The 25,533-nt window shown below is 40.7% G+C and overlaps 1 protein-coding gene across 5 annotated transcripts in view; it reads left to right on the top strand.

Annotated features, from left to right (window-relative positions):
• The window catches only part of NCOA6 (nuclear receptor coactivator 6), a 288,056-nt gene that overhangs the window by 11,555 nt on the left and 250,968 nt on the right, over nt 1-25,533 (top strand). For 4 of the 5 annotated variants that reach the window (XM_053713955.1, XM_053713638.1, XM_053713867.1 and 1 more), the window contains exon 2: nt 23,617-23,710. The exons of the other annotated variant lie outside the window; for it this stretch is intronic. The gene's annotated coding sequence lies outside the window, so the exon portion shown is untranslated. The remainder of the gene's footprint in view (nt 1-23,616; nt 23,711-25,533) is intronic. 5 annotated transcript variants of the gene reach the window in all.

Genomic DNA, 25,533 nt, shown 5'->3' with positions numbered 1-25,533 from the left:
GCTGCTGCCTCTAAGACAGCATGAAGGAACGGCCCCCTATCCGGGAACGGATCTAGTAGGGGGCAGACTTTCACTCTTTGCCCAGGCGTGGGCAAGAGATGTTCAGGATCCCTGGGCGTTGGAAATTATATCCCAGGGATATCTTCTAGACTTCAAAGCTTCCCCCCCAAAAGGGAGATTTCACCTTTCACAATTATCTGCACACCAGATAAAGAGAGAGGCATTCTTACACCGTGTACGAGTCCTCCTAGTTATGGGAGTGATCCATCCAGTTCCAAAGGAGGAACAGGGACAGGGTTTTTACTCAAATCTGTTTGTGGTTCCCAAAAAAGAGGGAACCTTCAGACCAATTTTGGATCTAAAGATCTTAAACAAATTCCTCAAAGTTCCGTCGTTCAAGATGGAAACTATTCGTACCATCCTACCACTGATCCAGGAGGGTCAATATATGACTACAGTGGATCTAAAGGATGCTTATCTTCACATTCCGAAACACAAAGATCATCATCGGTTTCTCAGGTTTGCCTTTTAAGACAGGCATTACCAGTTGTAGCTCTTCCCTTGGGATTAGCTACAGCCCCAAGAATCTTTACAAAGGTTCTAGGGTCACTTATGGCGGTCCTAAGGCCGCGGGGCATAGCAGTAGCCCCTTATTTAGACGACATCCTGATACAGGCGTCAAACTTCCAAATTGCCAAGTCTCATACGGACGTAGTACTGGCATTTCTGTGGTCGCATGGGTGGAAAGTGAACGAGGAAAAGAGTTCTCTATCCCCACTCACAAGAGTTTCCTTTCTAGGGACTCTGATAGATTCTGTAGAAATGAAAATTCACCTGACGGAGTCCAGGTTATCAAAGCTTCTAAATTCCTGCCGGGTTCTTCATTCCATTCCTTGCCCTTCCGTAGTTCAGTGTATGGAAGTAATCGGCTTAATGGTAGCGGCAATGGACATAGTGCCGTTTGCACGCTTACATCTCAGACCGCTGCAACTATGCATGCTCAGTCAGTGGAGCAGGGATTACACAGATTTGTCCCCTCAACTGAATCTGGACCAAGAGACCAGGGATTCTCTTCTCTGGTGGCTATCTCGGGTCCTTCTGTCCAAAGGTATGACCTTTCGCAGGCCAGATTGGACAATTGTTACGACAGATGCCAGCCTTCTAGGTTGGGGTGCAGTCTGGAACTCCCTGAAGGCTCAGGGATAGTGGACTCAGGAGGAGTCTCTCCTTCCATTAAATATTCTGGAACTAAGAGCGATATTCAAGGCTCTTTAGGCTTGGCCTCAGTTAGCAACTCTGAGGTACATCAGATTTCAGTCGGACAACATCACGACTGTAGCTTACATCAACCATCAAGGGGGAACGAGAAGTTCCCTAGAGATGTTAGAAGTTTAAAAAATAATTCACTGGGCAGAGATTCACTCTTGCCACCTATCAGCTATCCATATCCCAGGTGTAGAGCACTGGGAGGCGGATTTTCTAAGTCGTCAGACTTTTCATCCGGGAGAGTGGGAACTCCATCCGGAGGCATTTGCACAACTGATTCATCGTTGGGGCAAACCAGAACTGGATCTCATGGCGTCTCGCCAGAACGCCAAGCTTCCGTGTTACGGATCCAGGTCCAGGGATCCCAAGGCGACACTGATAGATGCTCTAGCAGTGCCCTGGTCTTTCAACCTGGCTTATGTGTTTCCACCGTTTCCTCTGCTCCCTCGACTGATTGCCAAGATCAAGCAGGAGAGAGCATCGGTGATTCTGATAGCACCTGCGTGGCCACGCAGGACCTGGTATGCAGATCTAGTGGACATGTCATCCTTTCCACCATGGTCTCTGCCTCTGAAACAGGACCTTCTACTTCAGGGTCCTTTCAACCATCCAAATCTAATTTCTCTGAGGCTGACTGCCTGGAGATTGAACGCTTGATTTTATCAAAGCGTGGCTTCTCCGAGTCAGTTATTGATACCTTAAGACAGGCACGAAAGCCTGTCACCAGGAAAATTTACCATAAGGTATGGCGTAGATATCTTTATTGGTGTGAATCCAAGGGTTACTCATGGAGTAAGGCCAGGATTGCTAGGATATTATCTTTTCTCCAAGAAGGTTTGGAAAAAGGATTGTCAGCTAGTTAAGCGTCTGGCAGATGTTCCAGACGTTCAGGCATTTTGTCAGGCTTTAGTTAGAATCAAGCCTGTGTTTAAACCTGTTGCTCCACCATGGAGCTTAAACTTGGTTCTTAAGGTTCTTCAAGGAGTTCCGTTTGAACCTCTTCATTCCATAGATATCAAGCTTTTATCTTGGAAAGTTCTTTTTTTGGTAGCTATTTCCTCGGCTCGTAGAGTCTCTGAGCTATCTGCCTTACAATGTGATTCTCCTTATCTGATTTTTCATACGGCTAAGGTAGTCCTGCGTACCAAACCTGGGTTCTTACCTAAGGTGGTATCTAACAAGAATATCAATCAAGAGATTGTTGTTCCATCCTTGTGTTACACAATTTGGACGTGGTCCGTGCTTTAAAGTTTTACTTACAAGCTACTAAAGATTTTCGTCAAACATCTGCTTTGTTTGTTGTCTACTCTGGACAGAGCAGAGGTCAAAAGGCTTCGGCAACCTCTTTTTCTTTTTGACTAAGAAGCTTAATCCGCTTAGCCTATGAGACTGCTGGACAGCAACCTCCTGAAAGGATTACAGCTCATTCCACTAGAGCTGTGGCTTCCACTTGGGCCTTTAAAAATGAGGCTTCTTTTGATCAGATTTGCAAGGCGACGACTTGGTCTTCGCTTCATATTTTTTCAAAATTTTACAAATTTGATACTTTTGCTTCTTCGGAGGCTATATTTGGGAGAAAGGTTTTACGGGCAGTGGTTCCTTCCATTTAAGTTCCTGCCTTGTCCCTCCCTTCATCCGTGTACTTTAGCTTTGGTATTGGTATCCCACAAGTAATGGATGATCCGTGGACTGGATACACCTTACAAGAGAAAACACAATTTATGCTTACCTGATAAATTTATTTCTCTTGTGGTGTATCCAGTCCACGGCCCGCCCTGTCATTTTAAGGCAGGTAATTTTTAAATTTAAACTACAGTAACCACTGCACCCTATGGTTCCTCCTTTCTCGGCTTGTTTTCGGTCGAATGACTGGCTATGACAGTTAGGGGAGGAGCTATATTACAGCTCTGCTGTGGGTGTCCTCTTGCAACTTCCTGTTGGGAATGAGAATATCCCACAAGTAATGGATGATCAGTGGACTGGATACACCACAAGAGAAATAAATTTATCAGGTAAGCATAAATTGTGTTATCTTTTATTCGCCGATGATGTCACGTTATCCTGCCCACTATTTTCAGCACTGAGTGTTCAAAATACTTAAACCAATAACTTTGTGTTTAAAGCGCCATTTTGAAACCTAGGTATTGTAAACGGATTGGTACAGAGCAAAGGATACCCACGGAGTGGGTTTGGAAAACAATTAAATTTGCAGACAAGATTTCTGATATACGGTAGAGATATGTTAATGAAATGCTATTGATAAAAATCGTATTTGGGGTAGTTAGTTAGTAACAGGCATAGAAAATATTTACTTACAGTGGCCCTTTAAAATGTCATGCTCTATCAGACTCACAAAAGAAAAAATTTGGGTACAGTGTCCCCAGTGTTTAGTTGCATCTAGAATAGCATTTTTAAAATATTCCCACTGTTCCTGTACTCCTGTAATCTGTGCCACCCCATTTAGAGATTGAAAAATCAGTTGTTCTAAAGTCTAAGTGGCCAATTTATCAAGCTCCGTACGCAGCTTGATGCCCCATAACCTGTCAGCCTGCTCTGAAGCGGCGGACAGAAATTAACCCGATCGAATACGATCGGGTTAATTGTCACCCCCTGCTAGCGGCCTATTGGGTACGAATCTGCAGGGGGCGGCATTGCGCCAGCAGTTCACAAGAACTGCTGGTGCAATGATAAATGACGACAGCGTATGCTTTCGGCATATATCGATGTGCAGCGGACATGATACGCTACATTGTATCATGTCTGCTCGCACATTAATAAATTGACCCCTAAAACTTTTGTTTTACTATGGTTACACAGTTCCTTTACATGAATATTAAACCATACAGACTGATGATTACTAGAGCCTAAGTTCTTATCCACAGACACTTGAGCTACTATATCACTGTTTGTAAGTACTAAATCTTGTTTACATAGCTTTTTCTATAACCAGTTCTTAAAGGGGCATAAATCCCATTTTTTCTTTCATGATTCATATAGAGTATACAAATTTCCAATATATTTGTACTATCTTATTATCCTTTGTTGAAAAGCAGGGATGTCAGCTCTGGAGTGTGCACATGTCTACAGCACTTTGACTGCAGTTTTTCAACAATGTTATACATTGGCAAGAGCAAGGTGGCAGCACTATTTCTTGTCATGTAAATGCTTCAGGCATGTGCATGCTGCCTATCCAAATATCTCTTTAATAAAAAATAGCATGAGAACAAAGCAAATTTGATAATAGAAGTAAACTTGCAAACTTTTTTAAATGATATTCGCTATCTAAATAATGTAATGACAAACTAAAGGTAAAGAAGCTATTCATAAACAATTTATTAAACTCCAGCAGATAAAATTATAAATTGGAACACATGAGGTGAGAAAAAAAAATGCAGTACACTTCCCTATTAAATGAATGCTTCTCTTGGGCTCTGCAGACTTTCATGATTCATATAGAATATGCAATTTAAACAACTTTCTATCTTCTATTCTCTAATTTGCTTTCTTTTCTTGGTATCCTTGTTTAAAAGTATACCTAGGTAGGTAGTCCCAGGAGCAGGAATGCACTACTGGGAGATATCTAATTAGTGGCTGCACTTATATGCCTCTTGTCAAAGGTTCTCTTAAGGTGTTAAAGGGACAGTCTACTCCAGAATTTTTATTGTTTAAAAAGATAAATAATCCCTTTATTACCTAATCCCCAGTTTTGCATAACCAACACTGTTATATTAATATACTTTTTACTTCTGTGATTACCTTGTATCTAAGGCTCTGCAGACAGCCTTATTATTGCATTATTTCAGTTCTTTTGACAGACTTGCATTTTAGCCAATATGTGCCCTCTCAGAACTCCACGGACTTGAGCACATGTTATCTATATAGCTGTAAAAAAACCTGTCAAAACGCATTGAGATAAGAGGTGGCTTTCAAGGGCTTAGAAATTAGCATATGAGCCTACCTAGGTTTAGCTTTCAACAAAAATATCAAGAGAATAAAGCAAATTTGATGGTGAACGTAAATTGGAAAGTTGTTGGGCCCAAGGTTGCTGACCCCTGCCCTATGTAACTCATTAACGTTTTTATTTTGACTGTCCCTTTTAAAGGGATGATGTACTGTGATGATCAGCTGTTAAGTTTTTTTACTTAAAGGGACATGAAACCAAAAAAAAAATTTCTTTCATGATTTAGAAAGAGCATACAATTTTAAACCACTTTCTAATTTACTTCTATTATCTAATTTGCTTCATTATCTTGATATCTTTTGCTAAAAAGCATATCTAGATGCGCTCAGTAGCTGCTGGTTGGTGGCTGCACATAGATGCCTCGTGTGATTGGCTCACCCGTGTGCAATGCTATTTCTTTAACAAAGGATATCTAAAGAATGAAGCAAATTTGATAGTAGAAGTAAATTGGAATGTTGTTTAAAATTGTATTCTCTACCTGAATCATGAAAGAAAATATTTGGGTTTAGTGTCCCTTTAAAGCAGTTGCATGAACACCCTTTTTAATTAGGTTGACTATATTGCCACTTTAAAAAGGGACACATGAAAAATACATATGTCAGGGTTCATATACAAAACATTTCTTTAAACAGCCCTGACATATGTATTTCTTTCATGTAATTGGCAAGAGTCTATGAGCTACTGATGTATTGGAATATACAATCCTACCAGGAGGAGCAAAGTTTCCCAAACCTCAAAATGCCTATAAATACACCCCTGACCACACCCACAATTCAGTTTTACAAACTTTGCCTCCTATGGAGGTGGTGGAGTAAGTTTGTGCTAAGATTTCTACGTTGATATGCGCTTCTCAGCATTTTTGAAGCCATATTCCTCTCAGAGTACAGTGAATGTCACAGGGATGTGAAGGGAGTATCACCTATTGAATGCAATGGTTTTCCTCACGGGGATCTATTTCATAGGTTCTCTGTTATCGGTTGTAGAGATTCATCTCCTAGCTCCCTTTTCAGATCGACGATATACTCTCATATTCCATTGCCTCTACTGATAACCGTTTAAGTACTGGTTTGGCTATCTGCTATATGTGGATGGGTGTCTTTTGGTAAGTATGTTTTCATTACTTAAAGGGACAGTCTAGGCCAAAATAAACTTTCATGATTCAGATAGAGCATGTCATTTTAAACAATTTTCCAATTTACTTTTATCACCAATTTTACTTTGTTCTCTTGGTATTCTTAGTTGAAAGCTTAACCTAGGAGGTTCATATGCTAATTTCTTAGACCTTGAAGCCCACCTCTTTCAGATTGCATTTTAACAGTTATTCACCACTAGAGGGTGTTAGTTCACATATTTCATATAGATAACACTGTGCTCGTGCACAAGAAGTTATCTGGGAGCAGGCACTGATTGGCTAGACTGCAAGTCTGTCAAAAGAACTGAAAAAAGGATCAGTTTGCAGAGGCTTAGATACAAGATAATCACAGAGGTTAAAAGTATATTATTATAACTGTGTTAGTTATGCAAAACTGGGAAATGGGTAATAAAGGGATTATCTATCTTTTAAAACAATAAAAATTCTGGTGTAGACTGTCCCTTTAAGACACTCAGCTATGGTTTGGCACTTTATGTATTTATATAAAGTTCTACATATGTATTGTACTTATATTTGCCATGACTCAGATTTTCAGTATATTTCCTTTTGCAGACTGTCAGTTTCATATCTGGGAAATGTTTTTTTTTATGAAAATGTATTTCTTACCTGGGGTATAGTCTCTTTTTCAAATTGACTGTCTTTTAAATTTGCGGGCAGAATTAGTCTCGCAAGGGCGCAAAATGCCAAAGTTTATTGCGTCATTTTTTAAAAAAGAATTTATTTCTGATTCTATTCAGAAGGCTTTGTCTGCCATTCCGCCTTCTAATAAACATAAAAGGTCTTTTAAAACTTCATAGAGTTGATGAAATTTCAAATGACCAGCAACATACTGATTCATCCTTCTCTGAAGCAGGATCTTCTGAATCAGATAGATCCTCATCAGATATTGACACTGACAAATCCTCATATTTATTTAAAATGTAGTATATTCGTTCTTTATTAAAAGAAGTCTTGATTACATTAGTTATGGAGGAAACTAGTCCTCTTGATATTAAAACTAGTAAACATTTAAATTCTGTTTATAAACCTCCTGTGGTTATTCCAGAGGTTTTTCCAGTTCCTGATGCTATTTCTGATATGATTTCTAAATAATGGAATAGGCCTGGTACTTTTTTTATTCCTTCTTCAAGGTTTAAAAAATTGTATCCTTTGCCAGCAGTTAGATTGGAGTTTTGGGAAAAGATCCCCAAAGTTGATGGGGCTATCTCTACTCTTGCTAAACGTACTACTATTCCTACGGAAGATAGTACTTCTTTTAAAGATCCTTTAGATAGGAAACTTGAATTTTATCTAAGGAAGGCTTATTTATATTCAGGTCATCTTCTTAGGCCTGCAATTTATTTGGCTGATGTTGCAGCTGCTTCAACTTTTTGGTTGGAAACTTTAGCGAAACAAGTATCGGATCACGATTTGTCTAGCATTGTTAAGTTGATTCAACATGCTAATAATTTCATTTGTGATGCCATTTTTGATATCATCAAAATTGATGTTAGATATATGTCTTTAGCTATTTTAGCTAGAAGAGCTTTGTGGCTCAAATCTTGGAATGCTGATATGACTTCTAAGTCCAGATTGCTATCTCTTTCTTTCCAAGGTAATAAATTATTTGGTTCTCAGTTGAACTCAATCATTTCAACTGTCACTGGGGGGAAGGGAGTTTTGTTGCCTCAGGATAAAAAAAACCTAAGGGTCAAATCTAAAGCTTCTAACCGTTTTCGTTCCTGTCGACATAATAAGGAACAGAAATCTAATCCTTCCCCAAAGGAATCTGTTTCCAATTGGAAGCCTTCTTCAAATTGGAATAAATCCGAGCCATTTAAGAGATCAAAGCCAGCCCCCAAGTCCGCATGAAGGTGCGACCCTCATTCCAGCTCAGCTGGTAGGGGGCAGATTAAAATTTTTAAAAGATGTTTGAATCCATTCGGTCCAAAATAATTGGATTCAGAGTATTGACTCTCAGGGGTACAGAATAGGATTCAGAGGTAAGACCGTCTGTGAGAAGATTTTTTTCTCTCATGCATTCCAGCGAACCCAGTAAAGGCTCAGGCTTTCCTGAAGTGTGTTTCAGACCTGGAGTTATCAGGGGTAATCATGCCAGTTCCGCTTCAGGAACAGGGTCTGGGGTGTTATTCAAATCTATTCATTGTCCCAAAGAAAGAAAATTAATTCAGACCGGTTTTGGATCTAAAGATTTTGAATCGATATGTAAGAGTACCAACTTTCAAGATGGTGACTATAAGGACTATTCTGCCTTTTTTTTGTATAAAACAATTTTTTATTGAGGTTAATAGATACATGTACAAATATTGGCAGATTACCTTAGCTGCAAGGGTACAGGTGTTAAAATAAACCACACAGCAAGAAAAATGATAAACATTAACAATTACATAAAAGTACAGCATAAAGTAGGCCAAGGTAACTGGAACCTCTTTTTTTGTATGTTGATATTGACCTCCTCTGGTACTATTAGGCCACTTTTGGGCCCACATGAAATAGTAAGGGCGCAGATAAGGAGGGTTCTACTTCGATAAGGCCACTCTTGGACCTTCAAACAATATAACTAGTATATATGAACATGAACACTGTATGATAACCAACTTAAACATTGGTGTCTTTATATATGACCACCTAAGCTGAGGAATAAATTAGAGATGATGTCAGGCTAGCGCCGGCTAGGAAATATCAAGAGTACCAAAAAATTGGGGAATCTGGGAGCTTAATTCTTTGTAGGAGCAATATGTGGTATATGGGGCGGGGGTGGGAGATATAAATAAGTACTGGTTTCAGAATTTGACACTCTGGCAATGGTAATGTACAGACTTGAGCAGTAAATCTATGGTAGGGACCGCATTCCCCCATCACGGCCGCTGATAGGGAGAGATAGCATCCCACATATACAAACTGCCTATAGGGCACCTTGCTATACACATCCTAGGACAGTTCAAGTCAATGCAGATAGTTTCAGTAAGGTACAGTAAAATAACCCTTCAATTTGTATACCTCCCTGGGACATAGGCATGTATATTGATCAAGCAGAACACACAGAGAAAGGCATATATATAATGAGTACAGACAACTGGTTCCTAAATGAACTGGGATAAACATCAGATACAGCTATTACAAAGGTAATTTGTGCGATAATAAAAAGCTAGTGGGCTCTCAGCAGGGACAATAAAGTTTACATTAAAAAACATGAAGGCATGCAGTTGGTACTCTAGCTTTGTTCTAAATAACAAGGGCCTCACTCTATCCCTCTCAAGAGGGAGCAAAGTAAGTGTTAGGATACAGAGCCTTAGCATTTACATACGTTAAGCAAGACACAGGCAATAGACGTTCATATAGTGTCCAAAGAGTTCTCACAGCTTAACGCTGTATTAACCGCAGTCCACTCCTGAGAGCTAGTCCCAATACAGGGCAAGGCCACCAGCGGCAGCATGAAATTAGGTCACCCAGGGCAAAATGCAAATGTGGAGTAGGACTTAACTGATATCCAGTGCTGACATACCTTCCTTCAGTGACACTTACGGGTGGACCAAATCCTGCATGGGGTCGTGACCAAAAGCCCCCAGGGTCAAAAGTCCAGCAGGGGAAAAGGGTGCATGTACTGAGCAATGGCTGGCAGAAAGTTCCCCGAGTGTTACTCCATCCAGACAGTCGGACACTCCGTCTCGCTGTTCCCAGGGATAGGCGGCAATATGCAGTGTAAGCTCTCTCCGTTGTGGCCCAAATCTCCAGAGCAATGTAGATCGGTCGAGTCTCTAGCTGTTTCAGTACCCCCACCGACACTGTACCGCTATGGGACTCCTGACACAGCTCACTAATGTCTTTACCACAGTAGGAGAGGTGAGTCATGTCTGAGTACGGGGTTCCGACTTTTACTTCCACACAGACTGTCTCTGCCTCAGCTATCTCTTGTTGCCTGGAAGCTTGCGGTTGCGTCTCGATCACTACCGGGACTTCAGCTGGGTCTTTTAGCATTGCCGAGGAAAGTTTAGCAGGCGTGCTGAGGGGTGGCATCGCCTTCACCAGGGCTGGAACTTGGGATACCGGGTCTGGAAAGCTATGATCAGGCTCATGGCAATCGGCTGCTTCTTCTTCCTCTTGCTCTACAGGATCTCCTGCCATTGTGAGACTTCGATCGCGGCCAACTTGTCTAGCTAGCACACGGAGACCCTCCCATTCAGTTGCCCAGACCCGCTGTATCCTCATATAGTGATCCTGTAGCAGCCTTGTCACGGCTGAAAGAATTGTTTCGGCGCCAGTCGCCATCTTTAGCCGGTATGCTAGTTAGCTTTAATAACAGTGGTGGTATTAAAAGGGAAAAATGATAAAAAAATTTGTCCAGTGCCTAAGCGCCTCAGACGCTATCGTTGCTGATAATTTCCTCAGGGGGAAGAACAAGTAATTCTCAATATCCTGTTGCAGGATCCCGTAACCCCGGTAATGGGGGGGGGGGGGGTAATAATGCGGCAGTCCCAGACCTGCGTTCCGTGACTCTCGCAAAGCTTTATATTCGTGACAATCTGACTGCGTGGATGCAGCAGCTTACAATATGGCTTCCAGGCCTGTGAGAATTTCTGTCACGCAGCTGATCCCAAAGAGCATAGGCAATAACATAGTCAGGGAATCCACTCTTGAGGTAAATCAAGGCTCCAACCATACAGAGATGCAGTCTGATATATTAAGACAATATTTTGTAGATTTTGCTATGGCCTAACTGCAAAAAAAATAGCTTAAACTCAGAGAGCTTCATCTAGACACATCTTGCCACTTTGAGAGTAGACTCCGCCCCCCCGACTATTCTGCCTTTTGTTCAGCAAGGGCATTATATATCCACAATAGACTTACAGGATGCATATCTTCATATTCCGATTCATCCAGATCACTATCCGTTCCTGAGATTCTCTTTTCTAGACAAGCATTACCAATTTGTTGCTCTTCCTTTTGGCCTAGAGACAGCTCCAAGAATCTTTTCAAAGGTTCTTGGTGCCCTACTCTCTGTAATCAGAGATGTTTCCTTATTTGGACGATATCTTGGTACTTGCTCAATCTTTACGTTCTGCAGAATCTCACACGAACTAGTGTTGTTTCTCTTGTAAGGTGTATCCAGTCCACAGATCATCCATTACTTGTGGGATATTCTCCTTCCCAACAGGAAGTTGCAAGAGGATCACCCACAGCAGAGCTGCTATATAGCTCCTCCCCTAACTGCCATATCCAGTCATTCTCTTGCAACTCTCAACAAGCATGGAGGTAGTAAGAGGAAAGTGGTGAAATGTAGCTGTTATCTTGCTTCAATCAAAGGTTTGTTATTTTTAAATGGTACCGGAGTTGTACTATTTTGTCCCAGGCAGAAAAATAGAAGAATCTGCCTGTGATTTCTATGATCTTAGCAGGTTGTAACTAAGATCCATTGCTGTTCTCACACATGACTGAAGAGAGAGGTAACTTCAGCGGGGGAATGGCGTGCAGGTTATCCTGCTATGAGGTATGTGCAGTTAAGATTTTTTCTAGAAGATGTGAATGCTAGAAAATGCTGCTGATACCAAATTTATGTAAGGTAAGCCTGAATACAGTTATTTAATAGCGACTGCTATCATGCTTACTTTCTGAGGTAATACTCTTTTATATTTACAATATAAAACATTTGCTGGCATGTTTAAACGTTTTTATATATACTTTGGTGATAAAACTTTATTGGGGCCTAGTTTTTCCCACATGGCTGGCTTAAATTTGCCTAGAAACAGTTTTCTGAGGCTTTCCACTGTGTTACTATGAGTGGGAGGGGCCTAATTTAGCGCTTTTTTGCGCAGTAACTTTTACAGACTGAGACATCCAGCTTCCTCCAGGAGTCCCCTGAATGCTATAGGACATCTCTAAAGGGCTCTTAGGCTTTCCAAAATCGTTTGTTGGGGAAGGTAGGCCCACAGCAAGGCTGTGGCAGTTTGGTGTGCTGTTAAAAAACGTCTATATCGTTTTTTTGATCCGTTTTTTGAACTAAGGGGTTAATCATCCATTTGCAAGTGGGTGCAATGCTCTGTTAGCTTATTATACACACTGTAAAAATTTTGTTTGATTTACTGCCTTTTTTCACTGTTTTTCAAATTCGGACAAAATTTGCTTCTCTTAAAGGCACAGTACCGTTTATTATATTTGCTTGTTAACTTGATTCAAAGTGTTTTCCAAGCTTTCTAGTCTCATTGCTAGTCTGTACAAACATGTCTGACATAGAGGAAACTCCTTGTTCATTATGTTTAAAAGCCATGGTGGAACCCCCTCTTAGAATGTGTACCAAATGTACTGATTTCACTTTAAGCAATAAAGATCATATTCTGTCTTTAAAAAATGTATCACCAGAGGAATCTGACGAGGGGGAAGTTATGCCGACTAACTCTCCCCACGTGTCAGATCCTTTGACTCACGCTCAAATGGCGCCAAGTACATCTAGGGCACCCATAGCGTTTACTTTACAAGACATGGCGGCAGTCATGGATAATACACTGTCAGCGGTATTAGCCAGACTACCTGAATTTAGAGGAAAGCGAGATAGCTCTGGAGTTGGACGAAATACAGAGCATACTGACGCTTTAAGAGCTATGTCTGATACTGCCTCACAATATGCAGAAGCTGAAGAAGGAGAGCTTCTTTCTGTGGGTGATGTTTCTGACTCAGGGAAGATGATGCAACCTGATTCTGATATCTCTACATTTAAATTTAAGCTTGAACACCTCCGCGTGGTTTTAGCTGCTCTGAATGACTGTGATACAATTGCAGTGCCAGAGAAATTGTGTAGACTGGATAAATACTATGCAGTGCCGGTGTGCACTGATGTTTTTCCAATACCTAAAAGGTTTACAGAAATTATTACTATGGAATTGGATAGACCAGGTGTGCCGTTTTTCTCCCCCTCCTATTTTTAGAAAAATGTTTCCAATAGACGCCAACACACGGGACTTATGGCAGACAGTTCCTAAGGTGGAGGGAGCAGTTTCTACCCTAGCAAAGCGTACTACTATCCCTGTCGAGGACAGTTGTGCTTTCTTAGATCCAATGGATAAAAAGTTAGAGGGTTACCTTAAGAAAATGTTTATTCAACAAGGTTTTATCCTACAGCCCCTTGCATGCATTGCTCCTGTCACTGCTGCTGCGGCATTCTGGTTTGAGTCTCTGGAAGAGGCTTTACAGGTAGCGACTCCATTGGATGACATACTTGACAAGCTTAGAGCACTTAAGCTAGCCAATTCTTTTGTTTCTGATGCCATTGTTCATTTGACTAAACTAACGGCTAAGAATTCTGGTTTTGCTATCCAGGCGCGCAGAGCGCTATGGCTTAAATCATGGTCAGCTGACGTTACTTCAAAGTCTAAGCTGCTTAACATTCCCTTCAATGGGCAAACCCTATTCGGGCCTGGTTTGAAGGAGATTATTGCTGATATCACTGGAGGAAAAGGTCATGCCCTTCCTCAGGATAGGTCCAAATCAAGGGCCAAACAGTCTAATTTTCGTGCCTTTCGAAACTTCAAGGCAAGTGCGGCATCAACTTCCTCTAATGTAAAACAAGAGGGAACTTTTGCTCAGTCCAAGACGGTCTGGAGACCTAACCAGACCTGGAACAAAGGTAAGCAGGCCAAAAAGCCTGCTGCTGCCTCTAAGAAAGCATGAAGGAACGGCCCCCTATCCGGTAACGGATCTAGTAGGGGGCAGACTTTCGCTCTTCGCCCAGGCGGGGGCAAGAGATGTCCAGGATCCCTGGGTGTTGGAAATTATATCCCAGGGATATCTTCTGGACTTCAAGGCTTCCCCCCCAAAAGGGAGATTTCACCTTTCACAATTATCTGCAAACCAGATAAAGAGAGAGGCATTCTTACACTGTATACAAGACCTCCTAGTTATGGGAGTGATCCATCCAGTTCCAAAGGAGGAACAGGGACAGGGATTTTACTCAAATCTGTTTGTGGTTCCCAAAAAAGAGGGAACCTTCAGACCAATTTTGGATCTAAAGATCTTAAACAAATTCCTCAGAGTTCATTCATTCAAGATGGAGACTATTCGTACCATCCTACCTATGATCCAGGAGGGTCAATACATGACTACAGTGGATCTAAAGGATGCGTATCTTCACATTCCGATACACAAAGATCATCATCGGTTTCTCAGGTTTGCCTTCCTAGACAGGCATTACCAGTTTGTAGCTCTTCCCTTTGGGTTAGGTACAGCCCCAAGAATTTTTACGAAGGTTCTGGGGTTGCTTCTGGCGGTCCTAAGGCCGCGGGGCATAGCAGTGGCCCCTTATTTAGACGACATCCTGATTCAGCCGTCAAACTTCCAAATTGCCAAGTCTCATACGTACATAGTGTTGGCATTTCTGAGGTCGCATGGGTGGAAGGTGAACGAGGAAAAGAGTTCTCTATCCCCCCTCACAAGAGTTTCCTTCCTAGGGACTCTGATAGATTCTGTAGAAATGAAAATTTACCTGACGGAGTCCAGGTTATCAAAACTTCTAAATTCCTGCCGTATTCTTTATTCCATTCCTCGCCCTTCGGTGGCTCAGTGCATGGAAGTAATCGAAAATATAAAAAGAAATTCCTGAGGAGGAAAAACCTAAGAGGATGCGCTTGGAACACAGGTTATCAAATTTGGACCTATTACTTTATAATTGGGTTTGTACCCGTATGCATCAATAAATATAAACAGCACAGTGATTAGTATATGTGAAAAAATAGCGAAAATAAATTGTGAATAGAACAGGCGCTCAGGACAATTTGTGTATGAAATCAGTGATACATTACAATAATCAAATAATCACAGATAAACAATAATGTTGTTGGTGAAAGGTGAAATAAAAAATACTTGTCAATGTCCAAAAGCTACTGTAGTGTAAAAATGAGTGTCCAATCCTAATATGTGGACGGTGATGTGTTCAGGTGTTTGGCGTGCTCCTCTTGTGTCCCGCGGTGCGATGGGTCAAGGTGTCTAGAATGGAAAATAAACAAGGGGCGCCAACATAGTGTGAATCGTTTAAACAACAAATATAAAAGTGATGTGCAAAAAACTACTCACAAGGAAAGTGGCACCTTAAGTAAATAAGGTGCGATAAAGCAGGCTGACATTCAAAATCCAGCAGTCAGTATGCTGGAGGTCTCACCCAGAGGACCTGTGGAATCCAGATAGGCGTCTAGAAAGTGGCCCCCACGTTTTTTTAGGGCCAATGGCCGGACCAGGTGAGCTGCAAGCCGATAGATGTTCTCCTGCTGCACTCACACAGCCAAGACTTTTCTCCGTGGCAAATGTCCTGTTACAAAAACAAGTGGATCATAGAAAGAGGCAAAAATACCGGGTCGTGGTATAAAACAAACAGAATTTATTTTTGCAACGCGTTTCTCAGTCTATTCCAGACCTTTTCATCAGGCATAATCATAGTTAACAATAGAGATCTATTTAAACCCACAATGACCCGGAATTGTATTTGTGGCGTCCAGTATGTAGGGCGCACTATTAGAAATCTCCGTACCCGTTGGGGTGAACATCATCGAAATTGTAAAAAAACTAAAATCAACCATAGTGTCCCCAACCATTGCGAAACAATACACGATGGGAGTTCAGATATTTATAAAATTATCCCTATAGATCATGTACCACCTTCTACATATTGGATACATAAACTTAAAACTTTGTATCCATTAGGCTTAAATGCCAATGAAGATTTGGCAGCCTTCACATAAACTATTGCTATTATACAGGTTACATTTGTATCTAACACGAGATTTAGCTTTTAGCGTCTAGTACATCATATTTTTTTATATAAATTAACAACACTACCATACATTGATACCATTACATTCCATCTCTCCTATTTCTTTTTTCTACTTTTATATTTTAGTCCCCAATAATATATTGCATCAATGCAATTTAGATACACATATAATATGTTATATTTCCATATACTTATACATATATATATGTGTATATACCCATGACGAACATGTCCACATACATGTGTATATGCATGTACCCGTCTTTCCGGTTTTAAACCTAATAGTTCAAACACCCACATAGTTCCATATATATTTTACATACCTGATTTATATTGTTTTACACGATACACAATTTTGCACATTTCATCTTTTTGAGTGTTTTATTATTCATTAATACACACACCTGTAATTGTCTTTATACATTCATGGATACACTATTTAGTCTATTTGGTTGTTGTACATGATTGGAAACAATTAATAACATATATTTCTGCCCCAAAATATAACATAAAAATAGGCTTTCAAGATAGCCTTACTAATTTCATGTTTGCCTAACATACAGAAGGTTCCAAGTTCGAGTCCGGTGGAGCCCTAAATATATATATACATATATATTTTTATCATTTTTTATAATTTTTATATGTTACTTATTTATAGTAAGTATTTGTTACGAATATTCTTTTTTGCATTTATAGCTATAAGAAAATTCTTTTTAGTTAGTTTAAAAACTAGAGTCATTTATCAAATAGATCAAAATAAGATTACTATCTTCTACACATTGTGAGACATATAGATTAATTTTTATATTAATAGTTACCAATCCTTTTTGCTAAAAATTCTAACAAAATACAAAGGTAGCCTTTTGGATTTATCCATTGCCTAGCATACATTAGGTCCCGGGTTCGAATCCGACCAGGAGATGAGACACATATATACACATATGTTAATATATGTCCAGTTTACTATGATATTTGGTAATTGCGATTAGGATTTTTACATACTTTTTACTTAATGTTGTCTGTGCGGTCACAAATGTTCAAGTTAATTAATTTATACAATGTATCAAAAGTTAAATGTTTTTACAATTGCAACATTGTTAATTGAGTTGACCTTTAGTTTCAATTCCGGGTTATTGTGGGTTTAAAGAGATCTCTATTGTTAACTATGATTATGCCTGATGAAACGGTCTGGAATAGACTGAGAAACGCGTTGCAAAAATAAATACTGTTTGTTTTATACCACGACCCGGTATTTTTGCCTCTCTCTACGATCCACTTGTTTTTGTAACAGGACATTTGCCACGGAACCTTTCATACACTGACATTGTCAGGTTTGGAGAAAAGTCTTGGCTGTGTGAGTGCAGCAGGAGAACATCTATCGGCTTGCAGCTCACTTGGTCCGGCCATTGGCCCTAAAAAAACGTGGGTGCCACTTTCTAGACGCCTATCTGGATTCCACAGGTCCTCTGGGTGAGACCTCCAGCGTACTGACTGATGGATTTTGAATGTCAGCCTGCTTTATCGCACCTTATTTACTTAAGGTGCCACTTTCCTTGTGAGTAGTTTTTTGCACATCACTTTTATATTTGTTGTTTAAACGATTCACACTATGTTGGCGCCCCTTGTTTATTTTCCATTCATGGAAGTAATCGGCTTAATGGTAGCGGCAATGGACATAGTGCCGTTTGCACGCCTACATCTCAGACCGCTGCAACTCTGCATGCTCAGTCAGTGGAATGGGGATTACACAGATTTGTCCCCTCTACTAAATCTGGATCAAGAGACCAGGGATTCTCTTCTCTGGTGGCTATCTCGGGTCCATCTGTCCAAAGGTATGACCTTTCGCAGGCCAGATTGGACAATTGTAACGACAGATGCCAGCCTTCTAGGTTGGGGTGCAGTCTGGAACTCCCTAAAGGCTCAGGGATTGTGGACTCAGGAGGAGTCACTCCTTCCAATAAATATTCTGGAACTGAGAGCGATATTCAATGCTCTTCAGGCTTGGCCTCAGCTAGCGACAATGAGGTTCATCAGATTTCAGTCGGACAACATCACGACTGTGGCTTACATCAACCATCAAGGGGGAACAAGGAGTTCCCTAGCGATGTTAGAAGTCTCAAAGATAATTCGCTGGGCAGAGATTCACTCTTGCCACCTATCAGCTATCCATATCCCAGGTGTAGAGAACTGGGAGGCAGATTTTCTAAGTCGACAGACTTTTCATCCGGGGGAGTGGGAGCTCCATCTGGAGGTGTTTGCACAATTGACTCATCGTTGGGGCAAACCAGAACTGGATCTCATGGCGTCTCTCCAGAATGTCAAGCTTCCTTGTTACGGATCCAGGTCCAGGGATCCCAAGGCAACGCTGATAGATGCTCTAGCAGCGCCTTGGTCCTTCAACCTGGCTTATGTGTTTCCACCGTTTCCTCTGCTCCCTCGTCTGATTGCCAAAATCAAGCAGGAAAGAGCATCGGTGATCTTGATAGCGCCTGCGTGGCCACGCAGGACTTGGTATGCAGATCTGGTGGACATGTCATCCTTTCCACCATGGACTCTGCCGCTGAGACAGGACCTTCTACTTCAAGGTCCTTTCAACCATCCAAATCTAATTTCTCTGAGGCTGACTGCCTGGAGATTGAACGCTTGATTTTATCAAAGCGTGGTTTCTCCAAGTCAGTCATTGATACCTTAATTCAGACACGAAAGCCTGTCACCAGGAAAATCTATCATAAGATATGGCGTAAATGTCTTTATTGGTGTGAATCCAAGGGTTTCTCATGGAGTAAGGTCAGGATTCCCAGGATATTATCTTTTCTCCAAGAAGGATTGGAGAAAGGATTGTCAGCTAGTTCCTTAAAGGGACAGATTTCTGCGCTGTCTATTCTTTTGCACAAGCGTCTGGCGGATGTTCCAGACGTTCAGGCATTTTGTCAGGCTTTAGTTAGAATCAAGCCTGTGTTTAAACCTGTTGCTCCACCTTGGAGCTTAAATTTATTTCTTAAAGTTCTTCAGGGGGTTCCGTTTGAACCTCTTCATTCCATAGATATCAGACTTTTATCTTGGAAAGTTCTTTTTTTGGTAGCTATTTCCTCGGCTCGTAGAGTTTCCGAGTTATCTGTCTTGCAATGTGATTCTCCTTATCTGATCTTCCATGCAGATAAGGTAGTTCTGCGTACCAAACCTGGGTTTTTACCTAAGGTGGTATCTAATAAGAATATCAATCAAGAGATTGTTGTTCCGTCTTTGTGTCCTAATCCTTCTTCAAAGAAGGAACGTCTATTACACAATCTGGACGTGGTTCGTGCTTTAAAGTTTTACTTACAAGCTACTAAAGATTTTTGTCAAACATCTGCTTTGTTTGTTGTCTACTCTGGACAGAGGAGAGGTCAAAAGGCTTCGGCAACCTCTCTTTCTTTTTGGCTAAGAAGCATAATCCGCTTAGCCTATGAGACTGCTGACCAGCAGCCTCCAGAAAGGATTACAGCTCATTCTACTAGAGCTGTGGCTTCCACATGGGCCTTTAAAAATGAGGCTTCTGTTGAACAGATTTGCAAGGCTGCGACTTGGTCTTCGCTTCATACTTTTTCAAAATTCTACAAGTTTGATACTTTTGCTTCTTCGGAGGCTATTTTTGGGAGAAAGGTTTTACAGGCAGTGGTACCTGCCTTGTCCCTCCCTTCATCCGTGTACTTTAGCTTTGGTATTGGTTTCCCACAAGTAATGGATGATCCGTGGACTGGATACACCTTACAAGAGAAAACATAATTTATGCTTACCTGATAAATTTATTTCTCTTGTGGTGTATCCAGTCCACGGCCCGCCCTGTCATTTTAAGGCAGGTATTTTTTAATTTTAAACTACAGTCACAACTGCACCCTATGGTTTCTCCTTTCTCTGCTTTTTTTCGGTCGAATGACTGGATATGGCAGTTAGGGGAGGAGCTATATAGCAGCTCTGCTGTGGGTGATCCTCTTGCAACTTCCTTTTGGGAAGGAGAATATCCCACAAGTAATGGATGATCCATGGACTGGATACACCACAAGAGAAATAAATTTATCAGGTAAGCATAAATTATGTTTTCTTTAAAGACATGGTTGGAGGATCAATTTACCAAAAAGTTCTTTGATTCCTCAGACAAAGGTAACCTTTTTAGGTTTCCAGATAGATTCAGTGTCCATGACTTTGTCTCTAACAGACAAGAGACCTTTGAAATTGGTGGCAGCCTGTCGGAACCTTCAGTCTCAGTCATTCCCTTCAGTAGCTATTTACATGGAAGTTTTAGGTCTCATGACTGCAGCATCGGACGCGATCCACTTTGCTCGTTTTCATATGAGACCTCTTCAGCTTTGTATGCTGAACCAATGGTGCAGGGATTATACAAGGATATCACAATTTAATATCCTTAAATCCCAATGTTCGACTTTCTCTGACTTGGTGGTTAGATCACCATCGTATAATTCTAGGGGCTTCTTTCGTTCGTCCAACCTGGACTGTGATCACAACAGATGCTTGTCTTTCAGGTTGGGGAGCTGTTTGGGGATCTCTGACAGCACAAGGGGTTTGGAAATCTCAAGAGGCGAGATTACCAATCAATATTTTGGAACTCTGTGCAATTCTCAGGCTCTTCAGTTTAGGCCTCTGTTGAAGAGAGAACGGTTCATTGGTTTTCAGACAGACAATATCACAACGGTGGCTTATGTCAATTATCAGGGTGGGACTCACAGTCCTCAAGCTATGAAAGAAGTATCCTGGATACTTGTTTGGGCGGAATACAACTTCTGTCTAATTTCTGCGGTTCATATCCCAGGTATAGACAATTGGGAAGCGGATTATCTCAGTCGTCAGACTTTACATCCGGGGAATGGTCTCTCCACCCAGATGTGTTTTCTCAAATTGTTCAGATGTGGGGGCTTCCAGAAAAAGATCTGATGGCATCTCATCTAAAAAAGAAACTTCCCATGTACCTGTCCAGGTCCAGGGATCCTCAGGCGGAAGCAGTGGATGCGTTGTCACTTCCGTGGTGTTATCAACCTGCTTATATTTTCCCTCCTCTAGTTCTTCTTCCAAGAGTGATCTCCAAGATCATCATGGAGTGTTAGGGGCAGTTTAGACTCTTCAATAATAGAGTGTAACTTAGGTTTCAAATGGGTCTCAGCTACAGACTGAAAATGCTCTGTACCTTTAAATATTTGCAACTCCTATGAGAATTAGTGAGTTGTGGTATGTGACAGTGTAAACTGTAGGTTTAGATGCTTGACGTAATATAAACAAGTAACTTTAGTTATTATAGAAATTATGATTGTAGTGCACAGCAAAGAATCTGTATAGAATTGGTTGAATATATACTGCTGTGGAATATGCTCTGTTCATTTAGGCATAGAGTGCATGACACGTCAACAGAGTGAACGTATTTTGTTTTCAATTGAGAGTGAGGAAGTTCGGCAACTTTGTATCCGTTGTTTGTGAAGTTTACTGTTGCTGCGTCTGTGATTGATGGCTGATGTCACTCGGGGGCGTGGTGCGTATAGCGCAATTCAGGTTTAGGGTCTGTGGAATGAATGAGAGAGGACTTTATTACCAAGCTGGATGAAGTTAAGTGGTCTTCCTCTGTGCTAAGTAGCTCTTGAGAAGGGAGCGTTATAGTCGAGTAGCAGGTAACAAAACCGGAAGTGACAGCCTGTCAACTTTGTTTAGATACGAACCCAAAGATTACAACTATACTGCTTAGTTGAATGATGAGGTAGAGGCAGTAGATAATTTCCAAAGAGGAATGGTAATTCTATGACTTGATTTCAGCTTCAGTCTGAGGTAATGAACTCTGTAGCAGGAATTTGTTATATTGAGAAGGAGCTTAGGATCTAGTAGTATACTCTCCTAGTTGAAATACTAAGCACCAGGTGAGAGGTGCACAGGTGTTAAGAAGGGAAGTTGGGAGGGGTTTAGTGATGTCAGAGCAGGAATCCTGACATGGAGCAATCGTTTGTGCTGCTGGTGGCTCCAGCATGGTCTCACAGGTTTTGGTATGCGGATCTTGTTCGGATGTCCAGTTGCCAACCTTGGCCACTTCCATTAAGGCCAGACCTTCTATCTCAAGGTCCGTTTTTCCATCAGGATCTCAAATCATTAAATTTGAAGGTATGGAAATTGAACGCTTAATGCTTAGTCATAGAGGTTTCTCTGACTCAGTGATTAATACTATGTTGCATGCTCGTAAATCTGTTTCTAGAAAGATTTATTATCGTGTTTGGAAGACTTACATTTCATGGTGTTCTTCTCATAAATTCTCTTGGCATTCTTTTAGAATGCCTAGAATTCTAAAGTTTCTTCAGGATGGTTTGGATAAAGGTTTGTCTGCAAGTTCCTTGAAAGGACAAATCTCTACTCTTTCTGTTTTATTCCACATGAAAATTGCTAAACTTCCTGATATTCATTGTTTTGTACAGGCTTTGGTTCGTATCAAGCCTGTCATTAAATCAATCTCTTCTCCTTGGAGTCTTAATTTCGTTTTGAAGGCTTTACAGGCCCCTCCATTTGAGCCTATGCATTCTTTGGACATTAAACTACTTTCTTGGAAAGTGTTGTTCCTTTTGGCCATATCTTCTGCTAGAAGAGTTTCTGAATTATCTGTTCTTTCTTGTGATTCTCCTTTTCTGATTTTTCATCAGGATAAGGCAGTTTTGCGGACTTCATTTAAATTCTTACATAAGGTTGTTAATTCTAGCAACATTAATAGATAAATTGTTGTCCATTCTTTGTGTCCTAATCCTAAGAATTCTTTGGAGAGATCTTTACATTCTTTGGATGTGGTGAGAGCTCTGAAATATTATGTTGAAGCCACTAAAGATTTCAGGAAGACTTCTAGTCTGTTATCTTTTCTAGTTCCAGGAAAGGTCAGAAGGCTTCTGCCATTTCTTTGGCATCGTGGTTAAAGCTTTTGATTCATCAAGCTTATTTGGAGTCTGGTAAAGCCCCGCCTCAGAATTACAGCTCATTCTACTAGATCAGTTTCCACTTCTTGGGCTTTTAAGAATGATTTTTTTGTATAAAGCACAATTATTTCCAAATTCCTTTGATGCCTTTTACTTTCTTTATCACTCCACTTCTTGGCTATTCGTTAAACTGAATTGTGGGTGTGGTGAGGGGTGTATTTATAGGCATCACTAGCTCATGGACTCTTGCCAATATGAAAGAAATTAATTTATCAGGTAAGTTCTTAAATAAATTGTTTTTTCATATGTGTCCCTTTCTAAAGCGGCAATATGGTCACCCTATTTTAAATGGGCTTGTTTCTCTCTTCTATCCCCTACTTATTTACTTAGCTTTTTCTATGGCATTTATTGCAGTATTGAAATGTTCAGTATGGTTTTAACAGACAAAAGCTGATTTTTCAAATGACAAAATAACTTGAATGCGCCATACTATTTTTGAAAATGTTTGTGCCTTTTTTTCCATATAGTCTTGTGAACTTTATTTTCGTTACAGGGAAATCATTCTGAAGATGCCTGCCACTGTCTTCTGGTTGAAAACCGCATATTGCAGGGAAACGTAGTAGGACAAATAGTTCAGACCCTTGACAGTAAGTCACACATCTTAATCAAACATTTTGGAGTCATTTTATTTTGAATGCATCAGAAGTGTACATTTTATTTGCAAGCGCTTACAGGTTATTTCTCTTGTAAGGTGTATCCAGTCCACGGATCATCCATTTCTTGTGGGATATTCTCCTTCCCAACAGGAAGTTGCAAGAGGATCACCCACAGCAGAGCTGCTATATAGCTCCTCCCCTAACTGCGATATCCAGTCATTCTCTTGCAACTCTCAACAAGCATGGAGGTAGTAAGAGGAAAGTGGTGTAACGTAGTTGGTTTTTTACTTCAATCAAAAGTTTGTTATTTTAAATGGTACCGGAGTTGTACTATTTTGTCCCAGGCAGAAAATAGAAGAAGAATCTGCCTGTGATTTCTATGATCTTAGCAGGTTGTAACTAAGATCCATTGCTGTTCTCACACATGACTGAAGAGAGAGGTAACTTCAGCGGGGGAATGGCGTGCAGGTTATCCTGCTATAAGGTATGTGCAGTTAAATTTTTTTTCTAGAAGATGTGAATGCTAGAAAATGCTGCTGTTACCAGATTTATGTAAGGTAAGCCTGAATACAGTGATTTAATAACGACTGGTATCATGCTTACTTTCTGAGGTAATACTCTTATAGATTTGCAATATAAAACGTTTGCTGGCATGTTTAAACGTTTTTATATATACTTTGGTGATAAAACTTTATTGGGGCCTAGTTTTTTTCCACATGGCTGGCTTAAATTTGCCTAGAAACAGTTTCCTGAGGCCTTCCACTGTGTTACTATGAGTGGGAGGGGCCTAATTTAGCGCTTTTTTTTGCGCAGTAACTTTTACAGACTGAGACATCCAGCTTCCTCCAGGAGTCCCCTGAATGCTATAGGACCTCTCTCAAGGGCTATAGGACCTCTCTCAAAGGCTTTCCAAAATCGTTTGTTGGGGAAGGTAGGCCCACAGCAAGGCTGTGGCAGTTTAGTGTGCTGTTAAAAAACGTCTATGGTTTTTTTGATTCGTTTTTTGAACTAAGGGGTTAATCATCCATTTGCAAGTGGGTGCAATGCTCTGTTAGCTTATTATACACACTGTAAAAATTTCGTTTGATTTACTGCTTTTTTCACTGTTTTTTTGCACTGTTTCAAATTCTGACAAAAATTGTTTCTCTTAAAGGCACAGTACCGTTTTTATTTTTTGCTTGTTAACTTGATTTAAAGTGTTTTCCAAGCTTGCTGGTCTCATTGCTAGTCTGTTTAAACATGTCTGACATAGAGGAAACTTCTTGTTCATTATGTTTAAAAGCCATGGTGGAACCCCCTCTTAGAATGTGTACAAAATGTACTGATTTCACTTTAAGCAATAAAGATCATATTCTGTCTTTAAAAGATTTATCACCAGAGGAATCTGACGAGGGGGAAGTTATGCCGACTAACTCGCCCCACGTGTCAGACCCTTTGACTCCCGCTCAAGGGACTCACGCTCTAATGGCGCCAAGTACATCTAGGGCACCCATAGCGTTTACTTTACAAGACATGGCGGCGGTCATGGATAATACACTGTCAACGGTATTATCCAGACTACCTGGGTTTAGAAGAAAGCGAGATAGCTCTGGAGTTAGAAGAAATACAGAGCATACTGACGCTTTAAGAGCTATGTCTGATACTCCCTCACAATATACAGAAGCTGAGGAAGGAGAGCTTCTTTCTGTGGGTGATGTTTCTGACTCAGGGAAAAAGATTCAACCTGATTCTGATAGGTCTACATTTAAATTTAAGCTTGAACACCTCCGCGTGCTGCTCAGGGAGGTTTTAGCTGCTCTGAATGACTGTGATAC

This window comes from Bombina bombina, chromosome 1, assembly GCF_027579735.1.
Source record: "Bombina bombina isolate aBomBom1 chromosome 1, aBomBom1.pri, whole genome shotgun sequence".
In the NCBI taxonomy this organism is placed as follows: domain Eukaryota; kingdom Metazoa; phylum Chordata; class Amphibia; order Anura; family Bombinatoridae; genus Bombina; species Bombina bombina.
Note: the sequence above shows the minus strand (reverse complement) of the source record. Positions and strands in the feature narration are given on the sequence as shown.